Here is a 25954-nt window from a genome sequence, read left to right as displayed (position 1 = left end):
AATGTTCGATTAGGACATAAAAACAAAATCAAAATCAAAATGAGTGCATGTGTTTTCTCAACTAGGATTGCCTTTCTGTCATGTATTGGGGTTAAATTTAGGAATATACATAAAATTACCTGTAGAAAAGTATATTTACACCATAAATATATAAGGGAAATAAGAAAGTGTAATTGCTAAATATCAGACATCATGTTGATTGCATTATTACTTCACATAATATGTAGAATACTTTTCACTTTTGTGAGTTGGTATACAATACTGGTAAAAAGAGAAAAGTAAGACATTGGTCATGTCCAGATGAGCAAAAAAATTTAGCTTGTGGAAAAGTAAGACAATGGTAGCACAATCAAAACATCTGCCCACTTAATTACTAATACACTCAAAATAGCCTTTAAATTTTCTTCTAGCTCTTCTGTCACGGTAAGGTTTCACTATGGCACAGTCTGTCACCCGAGGATTAAAATTTGAACGTATTTCTTAATGATTGTCACATTTGTCTATTTTGCATGTAAAATAAGTGAGAATCTCATGTAAAGCTTAAATCATCACAATGTTATTGTTGCTGCTGAAAACTGTATTTTAATATAAGATGAAACCTATAATTCATTCATTTTAATTTAGCAAGATGTTGCAGTTAAAGAACAATACCTTTCCTCAGCTTGTCTTTTCTATTTTTTTCTTACATGTTTTTGAGTGAAACATTTTTGAACATTAAATATGTAAAACTATAGAGCTACAAATTTAAAATGGTATCCATGCTAGGCTTCTGCAAAGAATAGAGTATTTGAATCATGAGGGAAATATGTATGTTTTGCATTAACAACAACACCATGGTAAGAAATTCAGTAAGCTTTGAAATTTGTCAGGTGTGCATATAAAATATAACCACATATATGTCTTCTCTTTTTATAACCAAAATTTATTCTAAAACATGCTATGAGGATATTACTTTAAAAATAGTAAGTAAAGCCTGACCAGGTGGTTGCACAGTGAATAGAGCATCGGACTGTGATGTTGAGGACCCAGGTTCAAATCCCTAAGATCGCCAGCTTGAGTTCGGGTTCATCTGGCTTGAGCAAAGCTCACCAACTTGAGCCCAAGCTCGCTGAGCAAAGGGTTACTTGGTCTGCTGTAGCCCTCCAGTCAGGACACATGTGAAAAAGCAATCAATGAACAATTAAGTGCCACAACAAAAAACTGATGCTTCTCATGTCTTTCCCTTCCTTTCTGTCTGTCCCTATCTGTCCCTCTCCTATCTATCCCTCTCTCTGACTCTCTCACTGTCTCTGACAAAAAACCAAACAAACAACAACAAAAAAAAACAAAACAAAAAAACTAACTAAAAATAGTAAGAAAAATAACAGAACATGTATATTATCCTATTCCTTAATAAACCGAATAACATACAAATAAAACATGAGGAAACCTGTAGCATATGCTATAGCAAAGCAGCAGTAACATAGAAAAGCTACATTTTAAATGTTAATAAGCTTCCCCCGCTAATACATATTGTATTACTGTGACATTTTATTATTTCTTTTTAATAATCAAAGCACTTAGCCTTGTACATGCTATATAGATACGAAACAAACATTTACTGAACAGATTTAGGTAAATTTTTATTTAAAGTTTTGGTCAACACATGTAAACTTACCCTATAATCAGTATATGTCTTGAGTCTTTAAGTCACATCAGGAATGGTCTTTTAATAAAATATATTTCCTTAAGGGGGAAATATCTTAAAGTGCTTAGACTTTATCAGAGATGAAATGTAAGCACTTTCTGTGTACAAGAAGAATTATCAAAAATTAAGTACAGTGATGTGTCTTCCCTCACTACCTCACTCCACATACAGAGGCTGATGCATCCAGTGTTCTTAGTATTATATGTGTCTAGTTTAAATCCTGACAGAAATTTCTCTCAATATGAAACATTTTTATAAAATATTTTCCAGGAGTTGTTTTCTACACAGAATTTTGAGCTATTAATTTTGAGCTTGATTTATATGCCATGGTTTGGAATAAGAACCTGAGCAACAAGTGTCCTTTCAATACAAAATAAGTAACAATTACACAGACCTTCCCCTCTTCACACAGGAATGGCTATACTGTAGGTGCATGTTTCAATCAGTTAGCAAGGCTTCACCCCATCTTGTATGAGACAGTGCTAGGTGCTGAGGAAGTAAGGTAATGAAAAGGAAATCATTTTTGCCCTTAAGAAACGTGATATCTAGCTGAGGAGCACGAAAACTGGAGTGTTGCTCCATTTTAAGTCTAAGAATGTTTATGAAAACCACTGTGATCTTCCTGACCTTGGAGCAAGCCCTCCATGAATTTCTCTGTTGCAGCATGGAATTTTCTTTCGAGTTCACCTCCTCCATCCTTCACCTTTTCCTTAATCTCAGGGAGAGTGTGGCATCTTTAGGAACAGCAACAATAACAACAAAAAAGAAAGAGGAAGAGATAAAATAAAATAAGGTTTTGTAGTTACACTATCAGTAGCTGTCAATATTAGCAAAACAAAGGTGAATTTGTCTGCTCTGAATAATTTAAAAGATTTAAAAGCCCTTTAGAAATAGAGAGTTATAGAATGAGCCAGGACTGTAACCCAATACCTTGGGAGCCTCGTGAAACTTGTGAAGGACCTTGTCCGTAATGGGTGGGGAAAGGCCAGACTGAGGCCATAAAGAAAAAATCATAGAGAAAAAAGGGAGAGGGGAGCCAGCTGAGTTAGACCCTATCCTGTATGCACTGACAGATGGAATGAAAGAGTAAGGTTCACACTGTCTATTATATATAATAGATCCTCTAAGTGATTTTTTTCTTGTGTTATACTTTTGTAGACTTTGTAAGCATAAACAAAGGATTACAAGGAGCATCACACAATTTTAAACCTGGAAAAGTTTTAAAATTAAATTTTAAGAAGATTCCTCCAATTAATATATCAAAAGAAGGAGCTAAGATCAAGAAAAGTTAAGTTACTCATAGATTATAAAAGATTTATGCTTATGATAGACTAAGGACAAGGGGCCAATTCCGTATTTACCTTACTCAGTGTTAGTGATTTTTGCCCATGAGTGTATTCTATAATCATAGTTTTTTTTTTCTTTTACAAAACTCACATGGAAAGAACTTATGCTTATTCATATATTTATTCTTTCTACAATTCATCTACTATTTAGTGGTCAAGAAAAGGACAAATAAATAAGGCAAGATTATCTATCTATCTATCTATCTATCTATCATCTGCAAATGCTCTGACATCCTTTTCTCATAAGTTAGTAATGGTAAAGCTTAGTCAGATCTGTTTGTTTCATATTAAAATTGAAAATTCTCAATTACTTTTGTTTGTTTTATTAAAAAAGATTGAGTTTATGTTTTGGCTAATAATTAATATTTTTAACTGAGGACCTAATAAACATTTTGTCCTCCATAAAGTAATTTTATCATAGTAATGGGCTGAAATTGCATATATGTATTAGCTGAAGTGTTATCTTGTAAACAAATGATCATATACTATTTGTAGCCATAAATGTAAATTTCTTCACAGTAGTAGCCTTCCCTTTCCATTTTGAAAAATTAAGTACTGTAATATTGCAGAACAATTCAATATAAAAGGATGAGTATATTTAATGTGCACTATCATCCCAAACATACGCATATAATTGTATTTACTAAATTTGCCTAATCACTATACTGACAACTAGTTTAAAAGGATCTCTCCTTTACCTTTTGGTTTTTATGATGATAACTTGCTTCCAATTCCACATCAACAGGAGATAAGAATATATCCTTTGCATTTATTTTAGAGATCACAATGCATCAACTTCTCTAGTCATTGTTAACTTTTCCTGTTAAATTTGTCATTTTTAAATGAAGCCATCACTCACACAAAAAAGAACAGAGAAAAATACTCCCATAAACTTCTATACATAATTACACTAAAGTTCTTGCTATTAAACTATTATATTTTACACCAGGAGTCCCCAAACTTTTTACACAGGGGGCCAGTTCACTGTCCCTCAGACTGTTGGAGGGCTGGACTATAAAAAAAAAATATGAACAAATCCCTATGCACACTGCACATATCTTATTTTAAAGTAAAAAAACAAAACAGGAACAAATTACAATATTTAAAATAAAGAACAAGTAAATTTAAATCAACAAACTGACCAGTATTTCAATGGGAACTATGCTCCTCTCACTGACCACCAATGAATGAGGTGCCCCTTCTGGAAGTGCGGTAGGGGCTGGATAAATGGCCTCAGGGGGCCGCATGGGGCCCGGGGGCCGTAGTTTGAGGACCCCTGTTTTACACATTACCTCAGGAAATGACTATATCTACTCCAGCTGTGGTAACTGCTCAAAATGTCATTAAACAGTAAACAGAGAGATTTAAATCTAAATTCAACACGAAGCAGGATTATTTGGCCCTGCATTTAAACAAAAATCTTCTGTGTTAATCCTGTATTTGTTAAACATGCATATGGTGTTTCATTTTTAGCTGGTGATAAGGAAAACAGTGAGAGAAGAAGGGAGAGGGGACCGTGGCAATCTAATGGCTTACAATTGATTTCAAAAAGTAAGAAAAACCTTTGTAGGCAAGTAATTGCCCTCAGATTCATTAAAAGCAGATCAGCGTTTTATAACATTGTCACAAATCAAAAATATTCTTATCTTTATAAAATTTTCAATGAATGAAATAATAGCATAGATGTATTATGATCTAAACCTTCAGGAAAAGAATCTGTAAAATATATTCAAAATTGCTGTTTACCAAGAAAAATTTCAATTTCCCATGGATTTCATCTTCAGAAAACAGTCAAACAACATATTAAAGTATATCTATATTTTATAAACATTCTTTTGCTTCCAAAAGTATTTCTGTACTGTATAAATTCACACAAGTAAACTCCATTTTAATATATTTTAAAGATATTTTTATTTGGGAAAAAAAGCCTAAATACACAAAGTTGCATACATAAAGCTACAGTTCCTTTCCTCACAGGAAGCCACTATAAGGGTACTTTTTCAGTATGAACTATTTAGTGACCAAACTGCATGATTCTCATATATGAAAGAACTTTAACATAATCATGCAATCATTTAGTAAAAGAGCTGTTTATTAGACCCTATGAAAAGCAAGAAGGCACTTTTTCTTTTTGGTGTAGAGACACTATATTTAAGATACTGTTTAATTTTCCTTTTTTTTTATGGGAGTTTACTTTGCTTCCCTTATGTCATATTTCCTCTTACTCAAACTGGACTAAAGGAGCATGTCTGTCGGTTGAATACTTTTTTGATCATGCCATCCTTTGGAGCCCTTATGGCATGCTCCATTTTCATGGAGATCATAACTATCAGAGACCCTTCAACTTTCACTTTATCTTCAGCTTTTACAAGTATCTTCTCAGTGGTTCCATTCATGGGAGGTATGGTACCTCCTGGAGTTTCTTCTGAGCTCACTAAAGTCAAGTATTTGGGGACTGGATTATCAAACTGAACAGTTCCTTCCACAGAAAATAGGTAAATTTTGTTTTCCAGAATAATTAGCTCTGTTTCACAAGACCCTCCGTTAATAGAACATTTCAGGTAAGTGCAGTCTCCCTTACTATGAAGATCACCAGGGTCTTGAAAAGTTTTATCTTTGATCTGAATCGTATGTAACCCATCATAGATATATGTTATAGCTTTGGCTACATTGTTTTCAGCATCCCTAAGAGTCATGTTTCTGGTGTGAGAGATACTCTTCTATCATTGCTGGATGCTGAAGGAAAATATCGGTCTTGTGTCTGATTTTTGAAAACATCAGGCATGCCTTTCTCCTTGAGGATGAAACTCAGAGCTGCCTGGAATCAAAACCCGTTCATTGGCTGCAGCCTTCTGATTGGACAATAGTTGTTTCTAGTGTGGAAGGAGGAAATCAGTGTGTACATTCTCAGCTTCAAACTCTGACGGGCCAGGAAGGCTGAGGAGGAAGTCAGTGTTGATGTGCAGCCTGATAATATGGTACAGACGAAAGCTGTACCTCAGTTTAGTCAGGGATGCCTGGCGATCTGCAGTCCATATGACCAGCCTCGCAATCATGGGGTCACAATGCACTGACACCTCATCTCTTTGCTGTACTCCAGTTTCAATCCTCGTGGAAAGGCCTGCAGGAGGGGTGGAGAGATATAATAATGGTCCAGCCCCTGGCATGAAGTGATGATAAGGATCTTGTACATATATTCTAGCTTCAAACACATGGCCTTGCACAGTTATTTCTTCCTGGATCAAAGGAATCTTCTCTACTGCTGCAACAGTAAGCTACCACTCCACCAAGTCAGTCCCTGTGTTCATCTATCTCAGTAACAGGATGCTCTGCTTGCAGCCTTGTATCCATCTCCATAAAGTAGAAATTGTGCTTTGAATCCATAATAAACTCCAAAGTTCCTGCTTTGACATAATTGGCAGCTTTAGCAGCTCTGACTGCTGCTTCTCCAAGCTTTTTTCTTAGTTTAGGTTTAATACTGGGCCCTGGGACTTCCTCAGTGATCTTCTGATGCCTCCTCTGTAGACTGCAGTCTCTTTCTAACAAGCACAAAGCCCTGCCATGGTGATCACAAAACACCTGGACTTCTACATGCCTTAGTGTGTCCCCAGACTTCTCAACCAGCAGAGCATCATCTTTGAAAGACTGATTAGCTTCCCTCTACACTGATGCTAACTGTTCTTGAAATTCTTGCTCAGATCTAGCAATCCTCATACCTTTTCCTCCTCCACCATGGATGGTTTTAATCCTGATGGGATAACTGATTCTTCCAGCATGCTCTTTCAGACCTTGGTCTGTTTGGTCCTCACCATGATAACCTTCAACAACAGGTACTCCAGCAGCAGCCATTGTGGATTTGGATATACTCTTTCTATCCATGTCTCTAATTGCAGATGAAGGACGATGTATAAAAATAATGACTTCTTGCTTGGCAAAATCCAGGTTTTCAGAAAGAAAGCCATATGCTGGATACATAGCCTGTGCAGCAGAGATCATGGTCACTAGGATGATTTTCTCCACAGAAAGGCAGCTCTGCTGAGAGGGAGCAGAACCAATGAAACATGCATCATCTGCCATGACTACCTGCGTGGAACTCCTGTCAGCTTCACTATAGACAGCCAGGGACTGTCCACCCTTTTATTTACTTTTATTTTTACTTTTTAGCTGTTTATATCACCAGGCAGGCAATTTTTCCTCTGTTGGCAATGAGGAACTTGGTAAAGTTTCTTCCTGTGGCTGTTGCATATTTTATGGTTCTTTGCTTCTAAGCACATACCATTGGCAGTGGCAGGCTTGGAAAATGCTGCCATTCTTTCCTCTGCCACCTGCAGCACCGACACTGCAGATGCCACTGACTTCTCCCTATGGCCAAGGGTCTCTCTGAATCCTAGACGCACACCAGCGGTGTCCCACACACTGCACAACCTTTGCTCTACTCCGCAAGCCTTTTCCTCTATACAGTTGTTAGAGCATCATCCCGATAGGCAAAGGTTGGAGGTTCAATCCTGGTCAGGGCACATACAGGAACAGATTGATATTTCTGTCTGCCTCTCTCCCTTCCTCTCTTTCAAATCAATAAATAACTAAAATAACTAACTAACTAACTAACTAATAAAATAAATAAATAAAGTTTCTTCAGAACTAGCCAGAAATATCTCAGGCATATATTCATATTTTTCAAAATATTTTATTTAAATAAGCATTATATACACTCTTTATACAAGCATATGAGTACAGTGTGTTCTAAGTTTTCTTAGAATATCTTTTATATGTTTCAGTATCAGCAGATAAGAACAAGATTCTCATTTGTTTTAATACCTAGTATTACAATTGTAGCTACTAGAATTTTTTAAACTAGACTGTGACTACAAAACTTTTAGGTCCGCCTGACCAGGCAGTGGCACAGTAGCTAGAGTGTTGGAATGGGACGTGGAGGACCAAGGTTTGAAACCCGGAGGTCACCGGCTTGACCTTGTGCTCATCTAGTTTGAGCAAGGCTCGACAGCTTGAGCTCAAGGTCACTGGCTTGAGCAAGGGGTTACGTGGTCTGCTGTAGCCCCCCAGTCAAGGCACATATGAGAAAGCAATCAATGAACAACTAAGGTGCTGCAACGAAGAATGGATGCTTCTCATCTCTCTCTCTTCCTGTCTGCCTGTCCTTATGTGTCCCTCTCTCTGTCCCTATCTGTCTTTATTACACACACACACACACACACAAAACAAACAAACAAACAAACAAAAAACAAAAACAAAAATCTTCTAGGTCCATTTCAGGATTTTGCTATTAATTAATAATGCTGAAATGACAAACATTTGGCATAGTTTTACATGTGTTTCAATCATGCTTATAAATGTATGTATGGGACACATAAATGAAATTACTAGATTAAAAATATGTGCATTTAAAATAATTTGATACTGCCACATTGGACTGAAAATGATTGCTTCCTTATTGGCTTTCTTTTTTCCCCCCAAACAACATCTACAATGAAATGTAAACTTTCAGATCTGTGTCAATATAAATAAAATGTGCCTCAAGTTTTTATTCTGCATTTTTTCATTTAGGATTTGAGTTTTCTCTTTTAATATTCCTAAATTAAATGGATTTCATGTAGTACATCACAAGTAATCATACATTTGTTCTTTTATAGTCATATTAAAGTATCCGTATATTCCTATTGAATAAAAGCATCTTATCTTTTCTCAAATTAGGACTGGATTTGAATTATATAAAGTTATTTTATATACCTACAGAATGACATATATATTTTCCCTTCACTAATTAATATCATGAAATATATTAGTAAATATCTTAATTATTTTGCAGTGTTATTGTAGTACTAACCAATGGAACTAGGCAAGAGTAAGAATAATAAGTATATAAATTATTCTAGACTGGTAAATTCTGTATGTTTTCTATGCCCCCTACAGTTTAAAATCATTGGGCCTATACTCTCTGAAAGTTTGCTAGAAATTTTCTGTGAATCTACTAAGGTTTGGTAAGTTTTTAAGGGTAATTCTTTAAAAGTATTCTCAATTAACTCAACAGATATGCAATGTTTAGATTGTCTCATTCTTAGATATTGGTTATTATAAATAAAATTATCCTAAAATATGCAATTAAGCTATGCTTTCTTTGTCTTGCAAAGATTTGAGAAAGATATTCTCTTATTTTGTTCAAATGCTTTATCCCCATTTTAATTTAAAAATGTATGTGTTTGTACTATTTTAACTTAAATTTCTTGATTGTATTTCTTTATAACCACTTTTCAGTTTGTTTTTTTGTATCTATTTATTTTAAGGTTTACTAAACATTAATTTATGCTGCTTTTTTTCTGTTTCTTCTATTACTTTTCCTTGTATTTATTTTATTGTTCTCTTTCTAACTTGTAAATTGAGCACTAAGTCATTTATTTTCATTCTTGTTTGTAGTATTACTTTCTGTTGAAAGAGACTATCCTCATAAATATGGTTTAAAAACAATAAGGACATTTATTATCTCAAATAACAAGGAGTCTGCAGGCAGGGCGATTCCACAGCTGGTTTAGCAGCTCAATGATATCTTTAAGGGACATGCTGCCTTTCCTATCTTTCTGTTCTACCATTCTCACCATATCAGTTTTCCCACTCAGGTTTTATAGGTAGCTAGAACAGTTCTCAGCTCCACATGCACATTCAACTAAATCCAACAAAGCATTTTTTCTTAAGTCTAAAGTGTGGAAAGCAATTTCTGCCAGCAAATAATTAGGAGAGTAGCAAGCTGTTGGTTAGGAAATTAACAATATCTGCCACACTTTTTAAGATTTAAAATATTTTGTTATTAGAACACTGAACATGCTTTAGCCATATCCTATTAGTACTGATATATAGTTTTTATGATTGTCGGATATTTATGACTTCTAATTCTTATTTTCTTATTTGCACAATTAGAAGTGGTCAAAAGATATGCATGTGTGTGTTTTGTTTCCTAAGTCACAGTGCTTTTTCCTTCTTACTATGATTCATAGTTTCACTATATTAAAATAGATTACAGTATACTGATTTTTAATATTTAGACAACTATTAGTAATTCTTATTGATGTGTGTGACCAAAAATTGTCATGTGGGCATTTCAGATGAAGATACATTATCTGATTTTAGGCTATAAATGTTGACATATATCTAATAGGGCCAATAAAATTTGTATTTCCTTAAATGGACATGAATTGATAGATTTCAGTTAAAGAAGCTCAGTGTTATTGCATTTTTTTTTATTTCTTTCTATTTTTGCTTATTTACTTCGAATTTCTTTTAATGACTTTTCTTCCTTTTATTTTCTGCATTCTGCCAGTTCATGTTTCTCTCTTTTATTCTCATTTCCTTTCTTTGAAATCTTATAATATCATATCTCTTAAGTCTTGTTTTGGAGAAGGCATATTTTCTTTAATATCCTTAACATAATGTAGAATTATTTTTTTCACTGTGTTCTTATTGTGTTTAACTTTTCTAAAATTGCTTTGTCTTTTTTTTTGAGTGAGAACAGTGGAGATAGAGAGAGAGACTCCTGTATGAGTCCCAACCAACCACATAAGCCCCAGCAATGCCCACCTGGGGCCAATGCTTTAATCAACAGACCTATCCTCAGCACCTGGGGCCAATGTTCAATCCAATCAACCACTGACTACAGGAGTAGAAGAGAGAGAGAATGGGGAGAGGGAGATGAAGAGAAGCAGATGGTCGCTTCTCATGTGTACCCTCATGGGGGATTGAATCCCAGACGTCCTCATGACAGACTGATGCTCTATCTACTGAGCCAGCTGGCCAGGACCTGTTCTTGTCTTTTATTTTTAATGTTTGACTTTCTTGTTTATTTGTATTGCTTTTTCAAATGTCCTATATTGGCTATGTTATAATTATAATTCACCTTTGAATAGAAAAATGCCTTATCGGTCAATGTTTCAAGTATATTCCAGTTTTAGGGAATATACATGTCTCTAGTTATTTTAAGAACAGATCTAAAAGAATTTAGAACCATTTAAAGAATGGGCTGACAGGCATTATTTCAGAAAAGCAATACAGAACAGATCCACCACAAGTGAACTTGCTATCTCTTCTATTATCAAGACTATAGCAATCATAAAGATGCCATTGAAACTGTTAACATCAAGAACACACCATCATAGCTTCAGTCCAGTAGACATTGAGTATCATGAGGGTGGGATGGGGAGTATGATTTTGACTGACATCAGAAAAGTAAAGAAACAACACTTCATTCCAAAACTCACATGAATGCAATTAATTTACAGACTCTACATAACTTCCAGGTCCCCAGCTACAAGGGAGTGAGAAAAAAGAGTTTTCAGTTCTCTAGATTCAAAAGCACAGAAGAACAAACTAAAATGTGGTTGAAATGAGTACTGAGTTCCAATCAAATATATATGTTCTACAGTCAAGCTTTCATTAATACTGTGAGAGAAAAAGACTGAAGGATGAACTGAAGAAGTGTCTGAGATTTAGATAACAGAATTGAAACTCTCCCTGATATTCAATGCTGAGAGTATCTTTTCCATTCCTCAGTTCACAGGCCTGACTCTTAGTGAAACCAGTATTTCAATGTTTCTTTATGTGGTGATTTATTGTACCTTCCACTAACTGTCAGGTAAACAAGTTCAGCAACTGCAGATATTTATCTTTACAAGCTAGTTATCTATGCTCAGCCATAATTAAAAGTGGCTTCTTCCAATGTCTGCATGTCTATATAATTCTTTGATCATCACTTTTTCCTGAGTTTCTTCATATCACAAATTTTGCCACACTTCTCTATCCTGTCCATGTAAATGGCTTATGAGTCAACAGGTGGATGCTCAGCATAGTAGGCCACCAACTTTATTTTTCTCCTTTTCCAAGAGAGAAGGGGGGAGATAAACAGACAGACTCCTACATGTGCCCTGACCGGAATCCACCCAGCAACCCCGGTCTGGACCTATGCTCTGCCGATCTGGCGTCATTCTCACTGAGCTATTTTTAGCACCTGAGGTGGAGGCTCCATGGAATATCCTCAGCACCCAGGGTCAATGCACTCAAATCAATTGAGCCTTGGCAATGGGAGAAAAAGTGAGAGAGGAGAAAGAGGGAGAGCAAAAGGGGAGGGGGAGGAGTGGAGAAGCAAATGGTTTCTTCTCTTGTGCCCTGATGAGGAATCAAACCCAGGACTTCCACATACCAGGCCGATGCTCTATCCACTGAGCAACCTGCCAGGACGAGTAGGCTAACAACTTATAAATAATTCCATGAGCTATATGCCTGAGAACTGAAAAGGCATGTAATTTCTTTGGGTTGTTATCCTGATTGGGTCTAAATTTTACTCTGATTCATTGGGGATTTGGGGATATGGTTGTCTTTTTCTACTTTCACCAAGTTTGAGTTTTTCCTTCTTTATTTTTCCATGTTGTTTGTTCTTGATTGTTTTTATGGACTGAGGTAACCTGTATCTATGCATCTACTCCTAATCTCATTAAATAATTAAGCAAGCTCATTGTAGGTAAATCAGGATGTGAACAAAGTAAAAAAGAAATAAAAGTTACCAAAATATTTTCAATTATCTGATCTAGAAGTATGGGAGCCTAGAAAGTTAGAACCATAGAATATAACTCATAAAAAGCCTTTAAAGAAAATTAGTTCCCAATGTCCCTATTTCATAGGTTAGGAAACTGAGTAAAACACATTAGTTTGTTGTAGAACTTGTCAATTTTCATTTCTGGAAAGGAGAAAACTCAAATTATAAACATGTAAAATAGTATTTTTAAGTTCAGAGCAACTCCTATTATACCTTTTAAGCAGGACATTTGAGAAAAATAATTAGTTGAGCCTTTTCATTCAAAAGCAAAATGGTTCTACCATTAAACTCTTAGAAGAAAACATAGGCAGTAAAATCTTGGACATTTCTGTTATCAATATTTTTCCTGATATATCTCCTCAGGAAAGGAAAACAATAGAAAAAAAATAAAGATGTGACTACATCTGTGATGGTGAACCTTTTTATAAAAACTACCCACTTTTGCAGTGCTGGTCAACCAGGTCCCTCCCGACCACTAGTGGGTGTTCCAGCTTTCATGGTGGGCCAATTGCGGTGCTGTTTGGTTGCTCTGCTACCTCCCACCATGAAAGCTGGAACACTCACTAGTGGGTGGGAGGGACCAGGTTGACCAGCACTGCAAAAGGGGGCAGTTTTTATAAAAAGGTTTGCCATCACGGTACTACAACAACCTAAATGTTTCTGTACAGTAAAGGAAACCTCCAACAAAATGAAAAGACAACCCACTGAATGGGAGAACGTATTCACTAATGATACATCTGATAAGGGGTTAACATTCAAAATTTATTAAAAAACAACACAAGAAAAATTCAAATAAAAAATGGGCAAAGGACTTGAATAGACACTTCCCCAAAGAGGACATACAAATGGCCAACATTTGAAATGTGCTCAATGTTACTAATCATCAGATAGAAGTAAATTAAAACCATAACGAGAATCATCTCACAACTGTCAGAATGGCTATCATCAATAAATCAACAAACAAGTGTTGGTGAGGATATGGGCAAAAGGGAACCCTTATGCACTATTGGTGGGAATGAAGATTGGTGCAGCCACTGTGAAAAACAGTACAGGGGGTACTCAAAAAGATAAAAAATGAACTACTTTATGGCCCAGTAATTCTATTCCTGAGTATATATCTGAAGAAACACAAAACACTAATTCAAAAGAATATATCCACCCTTATGTTCATGGCAGCATTATTTATAGTAGCTAAGCTATGTCCACCAATGGACAAGTGGATACAGAAGTGGTGGTACATATATATAATGGAATATTACTGCGGCATGAAAAGAGTAAAATATTACCATTTATGACAGCATGGATGAACTTAGAGGGTATTATACTAAGGGAACTAAGTTAGCAAGATAAAGACAAATATTATATGATTTTATATATATGTGGAATCTAAAGAACAATGTATATGAACAACAAAACAGATACAGACTCATAGAAACAGATAACAGAATAATAGCCAGAGGGGAGGGGAATGGGGAAACCAGATAAAAAAGTGAAAGGATTGAGGAGTACAGATTTACAAAACAGTCATGGGGATGTAAAGTACAGCATAGAAAATATAGTCAATAATATTATAATAACAATGTATGGTGCCAGGTGGGTATTGGAAATACTGGGGGGAACACTTTATAAAGTATATGATTGTCTAACCACTATCCCATATACTCAAAACTAATACATAATATTGAATGGAAACTATACTTGAAAATATTTAAAAACAACAAAAAACAAAAGCAAAATGGTTTCAACCGTTATTTATTACATTATATTTAAGTAAAACTGATTCAAGCCTGACAGAATCTGATAGCTAGAGCCTCATAAATATCAACCATTCATTCAAAAAGTGGTCCTGTATATAAGTAACTTAGATGATAAACAGCTGCTGTGATCTTATGTGTTTATAATTTCTTCAAACAAACCTGTCTGACTCGGTATGTTCTTCATGGGAATATTAATTTCTCTGAATATAGTTGGACAAAAAATGGGAAGGAAAGTAATAATAAAAGAGTATGGGGAGGTGCAAAGCAGATATTGTGGTCATAGGACTTCTAAAAAGATAATTTTTCAACCATGCATTTCCCTAATACCTGGAATTACCACAAAGGAATGATCAAAGAGACCATACTTGATCCTAAAAGTATAACATATCCATGCTTATTTTTGATTATATGAGCAATGGTATCCCACAAAGAAATTAGAATGAAACATATAAAAGCTAGGTTGATATGATAGCCACTTAATAGGAATGCTCTAGATAGAGATTTTAGCTTAGTTCAGAAGATGCACAAAAACTGATTTCCCTCAACACTGCAAGTAAGTGTTAAAATCTCCCATGCTAGTCAATTACAGTGTTCATTTTCCAACTGTTCTCAACCTATGGGCAGTGAAGGTGGAATTAAAGAGCAATCACCTTATAAAAAAGAGCTTAATGTAGTTTACAACTCTTATTTATATCACCTTCTTAAATGCTGAAATGCTTCATTCAATATAGTATAGCATAGACTATTTTTATAAGTCTTGCTTATAAAACTGCAATCACTGTGCAATTAAAATACCACTGCAATTAAAGTGTGTGTAATGGAACACTCAGAAACGTACACATGACTTTCTTTTATCACCACTGGGGGAGATATTTTATATTCAAGTCTCCCAACTTATAAGATTCATTCAGTTAACAAGGGAACTTCTCTATTCACACAATAGCTTTAAACGCACACATGCCCCCACACACCTTTACTGTGGGGTATTATTATGTGTTTATAAATATCCAAAGGAAAATTTTAAAAGTTTATATTTTCAAAGATTGAATTGAAATATGAAGGTAAAATTCATTTGGTTTTATTTTTAGATTTTTTTTTACTTCAATTTTTTTTTCCAAATAAAAAGACAAAGTGAGCAATATCATGACTAGTTATCTTAATTGACTCCCAAAACAGTTTAGCAAGGTAATGGTCCTTTTTCAGTTTCACAGGAGAAGAGATGGATGGTCAAAGAGGCAAAGTCATTTGAAGCTAGTAAGATTTTGGGCTGGAATGCAAACCTAAGTCAGTCTTGCCACAAAACCCTTGACTAAATATGAACTCTATTTACCTAGCACTATCTCTACTATAAATATATGTGGTTAAGCCTGACCTGTGGTGGCGCAGTGGATAAAGCGTCGACCTGGAAATGCTGAGGTCGCCGGTTCAAAACCCTGGGCTTGTCTGGTCAAGGCACATATGGGAGTTGATGCTTCCTACTCCTCCCCCTTCTCTCTCTCTTCTCTCCCTCTCTCTCTCCTTTCTAAAATGAATAAATAAAATAAATAAATAAATAAATAAAATTAAATATATGTGGTTAATATATTTAGAAATATGTATTTTGGTTATTAAGTGGACCCTGTGTGAAAAATTTACCATGCATTTTGAGTGTGCTTTACTTAAATGCAGATAGACTCTTACAGATGATCTAGTTCCAATCCTACATTAAAGGAAAATTTTGACGATATAGGAAGTTGAGGTGATTGCTTCAAGTTCTTCACTAGTGTAAAACAGGATCGAGTTTAGACATGTAGAACATTTAACAACCAGCTTGCTGTTGGTTGGTTACAACTTGCCAAGAACCTTTGGTTTATGTCTACATAAGTAGTATATATTCTAAATTTTAATAATAAATATTTCCATGTATTAGCTCAATAAATCTGGACTGAGCAACTACATGCACACCACATAAGCTCCAAGGACACAGATATTACTAAGCATTCTTATGTAGTTCTTCCAAATGGTCAGATTTTCCTTTATATATTAATGATACCTACCTCATAGGGTTGTTGTGAGGATTAAATGAACTAATTATGTAGACTACTTAGAACAATTTATGGTACATAGTGAATTGTTTAGTATTATTATTGGTCATCTCACCAATCCAGACCTCATACTATCCCCCTCACTGCTCTTATGCACTGCTTATCTTTTCTGGAGGGTTACAGCTTTATTTCATAAAGCAGCTTACAAAACAAATGTGATAGATAAGTTCAGAAATCATATAGTGTATTTCATTTTTTAAAAAGATCAAATTTAGATTTAAAAAAGAGATCTTCTCTTTGATCTTTTTTTAAATTTTGAAATTAAATTTAATGGGGTGACACTGATCAATAAGAGTACATAAGTTTCTAGTGAATATCTCTATGCCACTAGAACTGTTGATTGTGTTGAGTGCCTATCACCAAAAGTCAAATCATTTTCTTTCACCATATATCTGTTCTTCTTTGATCTTCTATAATAGCTCTGGCAAACTCCCATAATTCCTATCATTTTGGATTTCATGCTCTGTACAATTCAGTGCCCAAGTGTAGAACAGGATCTGTGACTTGCTTTTAGCCATAGATTATGACCAAGGTAAAGGAACTTTGTAGATGTAATTAAGATCCTAAATCAGCCCATACTGAATTAATCAAAAAGAATGCTATCCATGGTGAGCTTGATTCAATCAGGTGAAAGTCCTTTACAAAGAGACAGAGCCCTCCTTGAGCAGCTTGAGAAGTAAGTAGCCATGTTAGAGATGTCCATGGGGCAGAGAACTGTGGAAAGCATCTGGGACCTGAGGACAGTTTCCATTTGACAGTCAGCAAAATACAAGGGCCCTCAGCCATACAAGTGCAAGAAAATTAATTCTGCCAACAACCCAAATGAGATTTGCAGCAGATTCTTCCCCAGTCAGGCCTCCAGATTACAACACAGCTCAGCCAACACCGTAACTAAAATCTTCAGAGTCTCTGAAAGGAATACCCTGCCAAGCCAGACTCAAACTTCTGATACTTGGAAACTCTGAGAAAAGTGTGTGTTGTTTTAAACTGCTACACTGGCAATGCAGCATAGAAAAATAATACGAGATTATGTTTTATTCCATTTGTCTCTCTATAGAGCATATTGTTGGTTGCAGACTAAAAGGAAGGAATAGGTGCTTTAATATGGACAGAAAGGAAAGAATAGCTTTTTGGTTTGCATGTAAATAAAAAAACTATGGAGAAAGCAATACTTCAGTTTTGGTAGTAATTTCTTTGTAACTTATATCATCAAGCAAGTTATTTCTGACCAAAGATTTCTCCTCCATCATTAGTCAATTTCTTTCCCTGAACTGCCCACTCTTACCTTTTCCCATGGTTGAACATAATGGAGTGTTTCCTATGCTACCATCCTAACTGTAACACATAATTGTCCAAATGCTTTCATATAAATGGTCTAAAGTGAACTTCATAACAATTTTGTGAGGTAGGAACAAAAAAGCTCTGAAATTCTCAAATTCAGCAGCATAATTGTGAATGCAGTGGTTATCTGTGGGTCTGAAAACATCAAAGACACTCAGTAAGGACTAAAATGAAAATTACCTTTTCATATGAAGATATTATAGTTCATAGAGAATAAATGACTTGCCTGGCAAAGCTTGTACTCAAAATTACAAGAAGTAAAACTCAGACCATCTGCAACAGAGGCCAGGGGTTATTTTTTATAATAGCATTTTATCCCTGAAAAGGAAACATATTTAACTATAAATGGTCATTAACCTTTTCACTCAAAATTTACATTTCTCCTTAGAAGAGAACCTTGGAGGAAGGGATACAAGGAGAGATGAAAGGAAATATCACGGGTATACAATGCTATCCGGAATGTAGAACACCTTGAATATCTGAAAAGCAGCAGGATCACAGTAGATGCCTCTAGGTAGAGCTGCCTTCTGATAAAGTGAAGGCGAGTCAGTAAACAAAATGTTAAGGTTTTAAAGAAAAACTACTTCTTTCTTTCTTTTTCTGCTAAGGCTTTTGAAAATACAAATCAATAATTGTCTTTTGTGAAAATAAATTTCCAAAAGCTTTGAAAAATAATTTTTCTTACTGACTCTTTCTCTGTCTCATTCTGATATAATCTTAAGCAATAGCTCATCATTTCAGTCCATCGCAATAAGAACACTGAATTGCTGGAAACAATAGCACTAAGTGTTGAAGCTGAATACCGGTAGCATCTTCATGCTGTAATGAATATGAAGCCATCTGTGTACCATCACCCTAGGGCTTCTCATTCTTGTTCAGAACAAATATATACTTCTCAGTTTTTTTTCCATACACAAAAGCAGTGGTGATTGGAAAGAAGCCAAGATTCCCTAAGCTGAAGTTTAGTGGTGCTGATGTTTACCAGCCAAAAACTACCAGGAAAGATACCTAGGCTTAGTACTTGTAGCTGCAAAGGAGCCTGCACAGTCTGACAAGCGGTGGCACAGTTGATAGAGTGTTAATTTGGGACACTGAGGTCCCAGGTTTGAAACCCCAAGGTTGCCAGTTTGAGCAAGGAATCACTGGCTTGAGCAAGGGATCATCAACATGATCCCATGGCCACTGGCTTATACAAGGGGAATATGGCTTGACTGGAGTCCCCAGGTCAAGGCATGCATGAGAAGCAATCAATGAACAACTTTACTAAAGTGTCGCAACTATAAGTTGATGCTTCAATGATGCTTCTCATCTCTCTCCCTTCTTCTCTCCCTTCCTCTCTCACTAGAAAAAAAAAATGGACTGCACATCATGGGCACATGACAATAAAAGTGTATTAAGAGGAGCTGATTTTAGGATTTGCGTTTGTGGTGTTTCTGGTGAATTTTTAAGGAAGTCGAGATTTGATTCAGATCGGGTGCTGTCAGAAAGCAGATATCTGGTGACAAGATATCTTAAAAATTTTTATATAGGAGGTGTAATAAATGAAGTAGGTTTGTAACTGGTAAAGACACAGAAGCCATCGTATAAGCTGGAAGAGGATCAATTTTGGACAATTTTGTGTTCTTCACACTGTTCTTTATTTTTGTCTGAGATCAGACTTTAACATGGAGTAGCCCAGTTTTTGTCTTATGCCAGCATGAAGACAGAATGATCTCCTCTTACATTGGTATGCTGTTAAATTTTGTTCCGATTCAGCTAGAGAAGATCATGACCAACTACCAGGTTACAGCTGTCAGGGATGATTTATTCTTTCTCAGTGGGCATCAGCGTTGTTAATAGAGAACCTCCTCCTCCCTATTATGAGACTATGTGGTTTAGGTGAGGCTGACTCTGTCCCCACTCTAAGGATGGGCACATGAGCTAGGTCTGGTTAAATTAAGATGTTTTTGCTACCTCTGCACCAACAGTTGCAAGTCCCTACCCTAAAGCAGCTGGTCTTCCTGCTAAGTATAAAACTATGTTTACTTAAACTGTTTTCCTTGCTAAATTTGAACTGGAGTATGTATGTCCCTAGAATTGCTTATTGACAGAACATCTATTTCAGAAAATCTGTCAACTATCTACTTGCTTTGCCCCATATATCACATTTCTTGTTTTCTTATTTGTTTTTCCTTAACCACCTGAGTGCTTGTAACACAGAAAACCTTGGTTAACTTACAGCAGGCACAACAATCTAATTTCTGACTGCATCTCTGGGTGGATGAACTTTTTTCTAGGTTACATTCTTTTCTTTAAGATAGTATAAAATGGCTCAAGTGCCAATTCCATGAACAGTGGGAAACAGTCATCAGGAAAATAAAATCTATGAGGTTTTCTAGGGACGGAGAACTTATTTTCCCTGATTCAGTCCACCTTGCAGTCTGCTTCTCCACCATTATCTGACACCCCACAGATAATATGAGCTCTAGAGATCCAGTCCTGCCATTAGGGAAAAGAAGAAATGCCTTACTAATTCCTCATGAAATTCTCTCTCTAATGTCCCTGCTTCTGCAACTTCTACATTTTTATACGCTGAAGTGTGTGAACAAAATGGTTTTTGCATATCTGCTTTACAAATCCTGCATAGATGATTTCTTAATTTGGAAATAGGAAGTTATTGACATATAATATTTGGTGGCCTCAGACACAGATAAGACTAAAATAATTCCATTTAAAATCTTGTTTTATACTCTTCACATTACAAATAAATTATTCATAGAAAAGTAAATATACACTGGAAAAATTAGAATTCAATTAGCAGATATAATATTTTTAAAGTGCCATAGCTATTGAATATGAGAGAGTGCTATGATAAGAACAAGAGAATATAATGGAGAAAGTTACAAGGAAAACAAATTAGTTGGCACTTAAATTTTAATGTATCATTCATTGTTTCTTAAACACATTTTTTACATTATTAATTCCAAAACTGACAATCTTCATGCCAAGGATGATTTTGTTGAACTGAATATCACAGAGAGTTACTCATGTCGATAACAATGTGTTTTCTTTAAGATCAACACTCACTGCAAGAATGCTTTTTAGATATGTTATTGTTCTCATCCATCAAGCCAGAGCTATACTAATAGGCAAACTAATGAGAGATTTGTCAAGACTTTATTTCTTTATCTTAAAAATTGTGGCCAGCATTTCAGAATGGCAAAAGGGCAAGAAACCAGTTTCTTCATGATAAATATAAAGACATGTGGCTAATTTAAGTACAAGATTATTGAGAATTTTACAAAATTTAAAATACCATCCTCTCTTAAGTGCCACCAGATAGCACAAAATGAAAATTTTAAAAACATATTTATCAAATACTAGAAATAATATTATCTGTAAAAATATAAATTGTTGAATCAGATATTAGAACCACTAATGTAGTTTTCTTCCAATAATGTAGACTTTAAACAGTTTCATTTAGGAAAAAAAAGGAATATGTTGTAATTACCCAAGTGATATTGCCATTCTATGATTCACGCCAAAAATGAAGACAGGTCTTTGCTAATATAGGGGTTTCTTATTTTAGGATTTTCCACTGGGAAGAAAAGAAAATTAGAACTTAATTAGTAGGCTGTAAACCAAACTGTTCATATCTTGTATTATTCATTTCATGATTACTTCATATATTTTAATTTCTTTTAATTGATTAAAATGATAGAGTTTCCAAATTAACTCATGAAGGTAACAGTTTTCCTATATTTTTGTGTTAATCTTTATTTGATACAGCTACAGAGTGAATTACTGAGAGCTGCAATATACATTTGCTCCATACCTCTTGAGAGGCAGGCTTAAACATTTACATAGGATAAAAACCTATTTATGTTGTCTTCAGTGTATCATCAAGAGCTCATTCTGGAGTTTTCATATCAGTTAGGCAACATTATTCTTTGATGATTTCAGATCTGGAGAACTGCACTAGGTTCTACAGGGAGATATCCCTGCCCTGAAAAATCTAATGATCATCTGAGTTAGAGAGCATACATAGTAAACAGGTATCATTAAAATGTATTAGCAAGCTGATGAGAACAAACCATAGATAAACTGAAATTACTGATGATGTTACACAAGGAACTCAAACCATATCTTTGAAGTCAAGCAAATATCACATTTTTGATGTCTGTGCCATAAAGCAACCACACATATAGTACATCATAAAAACAATCACACAAAGTAAACAAAAACAAAACAAAAATACAAACAAAACCTCTACTAACTTTAAACAGATAAACCCAGGTAAAATCTTGGCTAGCAGGTCGACAAGTAGGATAATTTTTAAGCTCTCTGAGTCTGTGTGTTCCTCTTAAAAATATGACGTTATTTGTCTCCTAAAACAGAATTTCACAAAAATCTGTGCCTGATATATTGTAAGAATTCTATGAATGTAGCTTTTATTACAATGCATACAGTAACAATTGCTGACAAAAACGTAACTGAGAGAAATGGTGATATACATGAAAGTACAAAACAAATTTTCTTGCAAAGCAATTGAGGAAAACAACAACAAAAAACCTCTTTAAATGAGACTATGCATTAGCTCTAAAATCATGGAAAGAGGTTAAAACTTAAATTCCAAGATTAGAGATTATAATTTAATAATTTGGATTATATTGGCAATGAAATTCTAGGCTTGATTTTTAGAAAGAAAGGTATATAAAAGTGAATAAATAAGTAAACAAAACAAATCTTACTAATATATCCAAATGTAAAATGTATATTTTAGGGATGAAGATGCCTCATTATAGAATTTAGGCAGAAAGTTTTCCTATAGAACCTCGTACTATGAAAAAGATAAAGTGGGAGAAATGATTTAGAGAGAAATTCTAAAACTGCACTGGACATTTAATCAAGCCATAACTTTTTTGTTTGTTTGTTTTTTTCTGTCCATCTATTTTCAGCGCTTTGGCTCATGGTCTAAGCAGAAAATTCATACAGTACTCAGATAGATTATGAAGAAGGTCAAAGAGAATCCTATCATACGATATTGGTGCCAGGAAAAAGCCTAGAGAAAATCTCCCATCTGGCATTTAAAAATACCTGTATACATGTACTCCTCAGAGAAATAGTCCCCATATTCTTATATATAGATACATAGGTGAAATAAATTGAACTGGGAATTATGGAAAACTATAAAAGAAAAAGAGAAGATGAGGAGAAGCAGAAAGGTTGATAGGAGGAAGAGGATGAAGCTCGAGTAAGGGGGAAGGGTTATGGCAGACAGGGAGGCAAACAGAAGAAATCAGGCAAAGGAGAAGAGTAGAGCATACCTTAGGAGCATGTTCTTAAAAAAAAGAAAAGAAAAAAGTTCAGACAACATTTCAGAAAATTAAACAGAAATTCACTTCTATGAAAATGAGGTTATGAGTTATGCCATAAAAACAGAATGAGATAAAAAGAGAACTTCCAGAATTAAAAAATTAAATAAAGAAGAAAACATAGAAACTGAAAATGCACTCAAAGTAGCAAAGAGTAAAAAGAATGCTACCAAGAAGTGAATCAGTAGTCTTGAAGCGAGTATTGATAAAAGTCTCAGAGAGAGGGAAGAGAAGGCAGTGGCTGGCCTGAAAAAAGAACAGAAGACATCGAAAAGAAGATACATGCTTTAAGAATATGATGGAGGGGAGTTTTTCTATAATAAAAGGTGAGACATTCAATCTGAAAGTGCTCAGTGTGTACCAAGATGATTCATAAGGAATATTATTGTTAATATAGATCTTAGTAAAATGATTAAACCACAGAGATCGAGTCCTACAAGCTGTCAAGTCTGAGAAGTCAGGCCATTAATTGGGGGAAAACTATTAAGATGAAAGTAGAAATGGAAACTATTGCTCTACAATAAGTAAAAAGAGCAATACCTACTGGATATTTTTTAAATAATATTTTCCCAACTATTAAAAGTTCATATGTGCATTATAAGAAATTGAAAAATCCAACAAGGAAAGGACACAAAAATCATCCATAACCACAAGCAGTTTACAGTTTTACTTAAACTTCTAGTCTGTGTATGCACAGTTCTGTGCCTTTGTTCAAGTGAGCACAGATTTTTCTGGTTGAGATCACATAGAATGCGTCACTCTTTTTCATATATAAAAATATTTACCAATTCAAACCCCAAGCCGTGATTATTTTGATAACAAACAAGAAAATATATTCCATCAGGATAGAAATGCAATCTCGCTTTTCTGAAGATCAAAAGTTGCTTAAAGGACAAGCGTCTGGATTAAAAATGCTGTCAGAGGTAAAATTATGATACTGTAATCCCGTAATGATCAATTTAAAATGAGACACAAAGCAACAGATTATTGTAAGCATAATGTTTCTAAGAAAATTCATGATCCGGTGTATACTATTAGAAGACATTTATGTTAAATTCTTTGACATATATTCATATGCTATGGCCAAAAAACATGTACACATGCATCAGTCTTCTGCCTCTTTGCTTGATCCATTATATAAATACAATATGTACTGCTCAAAGAGAAGCTTTAACCTTTCTCTTCCCCAAACACAAGATTTCATATGAATTTTAACCAAAATAAAAAGCCCTCACATGTTAGCAGAACGTGTTTCTTTACTGACTATTTTTAACATACTTTGGGCATCTAAGAACATGTAGCTATTTCAAAAAAGGACATATCATAGTTAACTATATACTCAGTGTTAGTAATATTTTCCCTTTGCATTTCTTTCTCCCTTCCAACCTAATTCAACTCAATGCTCAAGTCCTGATAGTATACTGCTCACAAGAGTGGCATAGCATTACATTTCCAAATAAAATATTCCTCATCAATATATTTCACCCCCATCAATATTTTCCCCATTGTTATTCCCCATCAATATTTTCAAAGCTATTCAAGTCTTATTTTACATAAGTTGAAGTTATCTTCTAAAAGGTGGAGGGAAAAACTGAGAGGTATTTTTATATATACTATATGTGTTAAGCTTTTTATAAGTGACCAGTACATCTTTCAAAATGTTGGGCTCTCTCTGCTGGCCAGAGGCAGCATGCTGTTCTCCTTTCTCTACCACTTTCCAGACCTGGTAGTAGGGTGACTGCCTACCTACTGGCTGCTGACCCCTCCCCCAGCCTCACCTAGGGCTTCACTCTCCTGCTGGGCCAACAGGCTTTGCTCTGTCATAATCTGCACGAGGTGGCATCTTCTTCACTTGGGACACAGTGGCTGATCCAGGTTCCAGGATGTGCACATCTCCGTGAGCCAGAGCTTACTCCCACGGAGGCCGCTTCTGGGTGGCCAGGCTTGGGAGGCCACCACTGCTGCATCAGGTCATGGGCACAGTCCGTCACTGCCCTTGGGGCTGGAAGACACTCAGGGGGTAAGAAGACCAGCATGAGTTCCCAGCTGCCCAGACACAGGCTGGTGGCCAGAACACTGCCAGGACCCCAAATGGATTGGGGCATGCATGATCGGAAGAGTACCACAGGGCACAAGCTCAAAAACGGAAGTGACAGGAAGATCCATAGATCAAAACATGAGGTCCAAATAGTGGCTGGAAGGTTCCATGTTCAATAGCACCAAAAGACGTAAATGGCCCGAAGAGCCTGGGATCCACAGCAGGTAGGCTTGGAGGTAGCCTGAAGGGTCCCCAGGACTACACTGCAAGAGTATTATAGTGGCTTAAAGGGCAATGAGTTCTGGAGCTCAAAAGTGGGAGGGTAACTGGAAAGACCCCAGGACCCCACGTCATCAGCTTGCAGTATGAATGGTTGCTGATACGGCCCTAGGTTCCAAATCTGGAGGGCAGGTTGGTGACAAGGACGAAACCCTGGCTCCAGCGTTTGCAGAAAGAATGGTGGTGGGAAGGTAAAGCCGTGGGTTCTTCCAGAATGTCTGCAGGCTGGTTGCTGTTAGCCAGAAGAGTCCTGGTGCCCCAGGGTGGGATGCAAGGTAACTGGAAGGGCCCTCATTTCTCAGCACATAGGCAGGTTGGTGACTGGAAAGTCTTGTTCAGGAAAATAAAAGGTATGTTTGAAAATTAGTAAGGAAAGACTTTTAACAGTGACTAGTGTAACAGGGGGAGAGGGATAATTACACAAGAAAAATATTTAAAGTCTAATCCAAAAACAGTTTAGAGAAAGGGTAAGA

The 25954-nt window shown here is 35.6% G+C and overlaps 1 pseudogene; it reads right to left on the bottom strand.

Annotated features, from left to right (window-relative positions):
* Nucleotides 1–5242: 5242 nt before the first annotated feature.
* LOC136317834 (methylcrotonoyl-CoA carboxylase subunit alpha, mitochondrial pseudogene) lies at nucleotides 5243–24988 on the bottom strand (annotated as a pseudogene).
* Nucleotides 24989–25954: the final 966 nt, after the last annotated feature.

Source organism: Saccopteryx bilineata, chromosome X (genome assembly GCF_036850765.1).
Source record: "Saccopteryx bilineata isolate mSacBil1 chromosome X, mSacBil1_pri_phased_curated, whole genome shotgun sequence".
Classification (NCBI taxonomy): domain Eukaryota; kingdom Metazoa; phylum Chordata; class Mammalia; order Chiroptera; family Emballonuridae; genus Saccopteryx; species Saccopteryx bilineata.
This window is presented reverse-complemented; position numbering and strand designations above follow the sequence as displayed.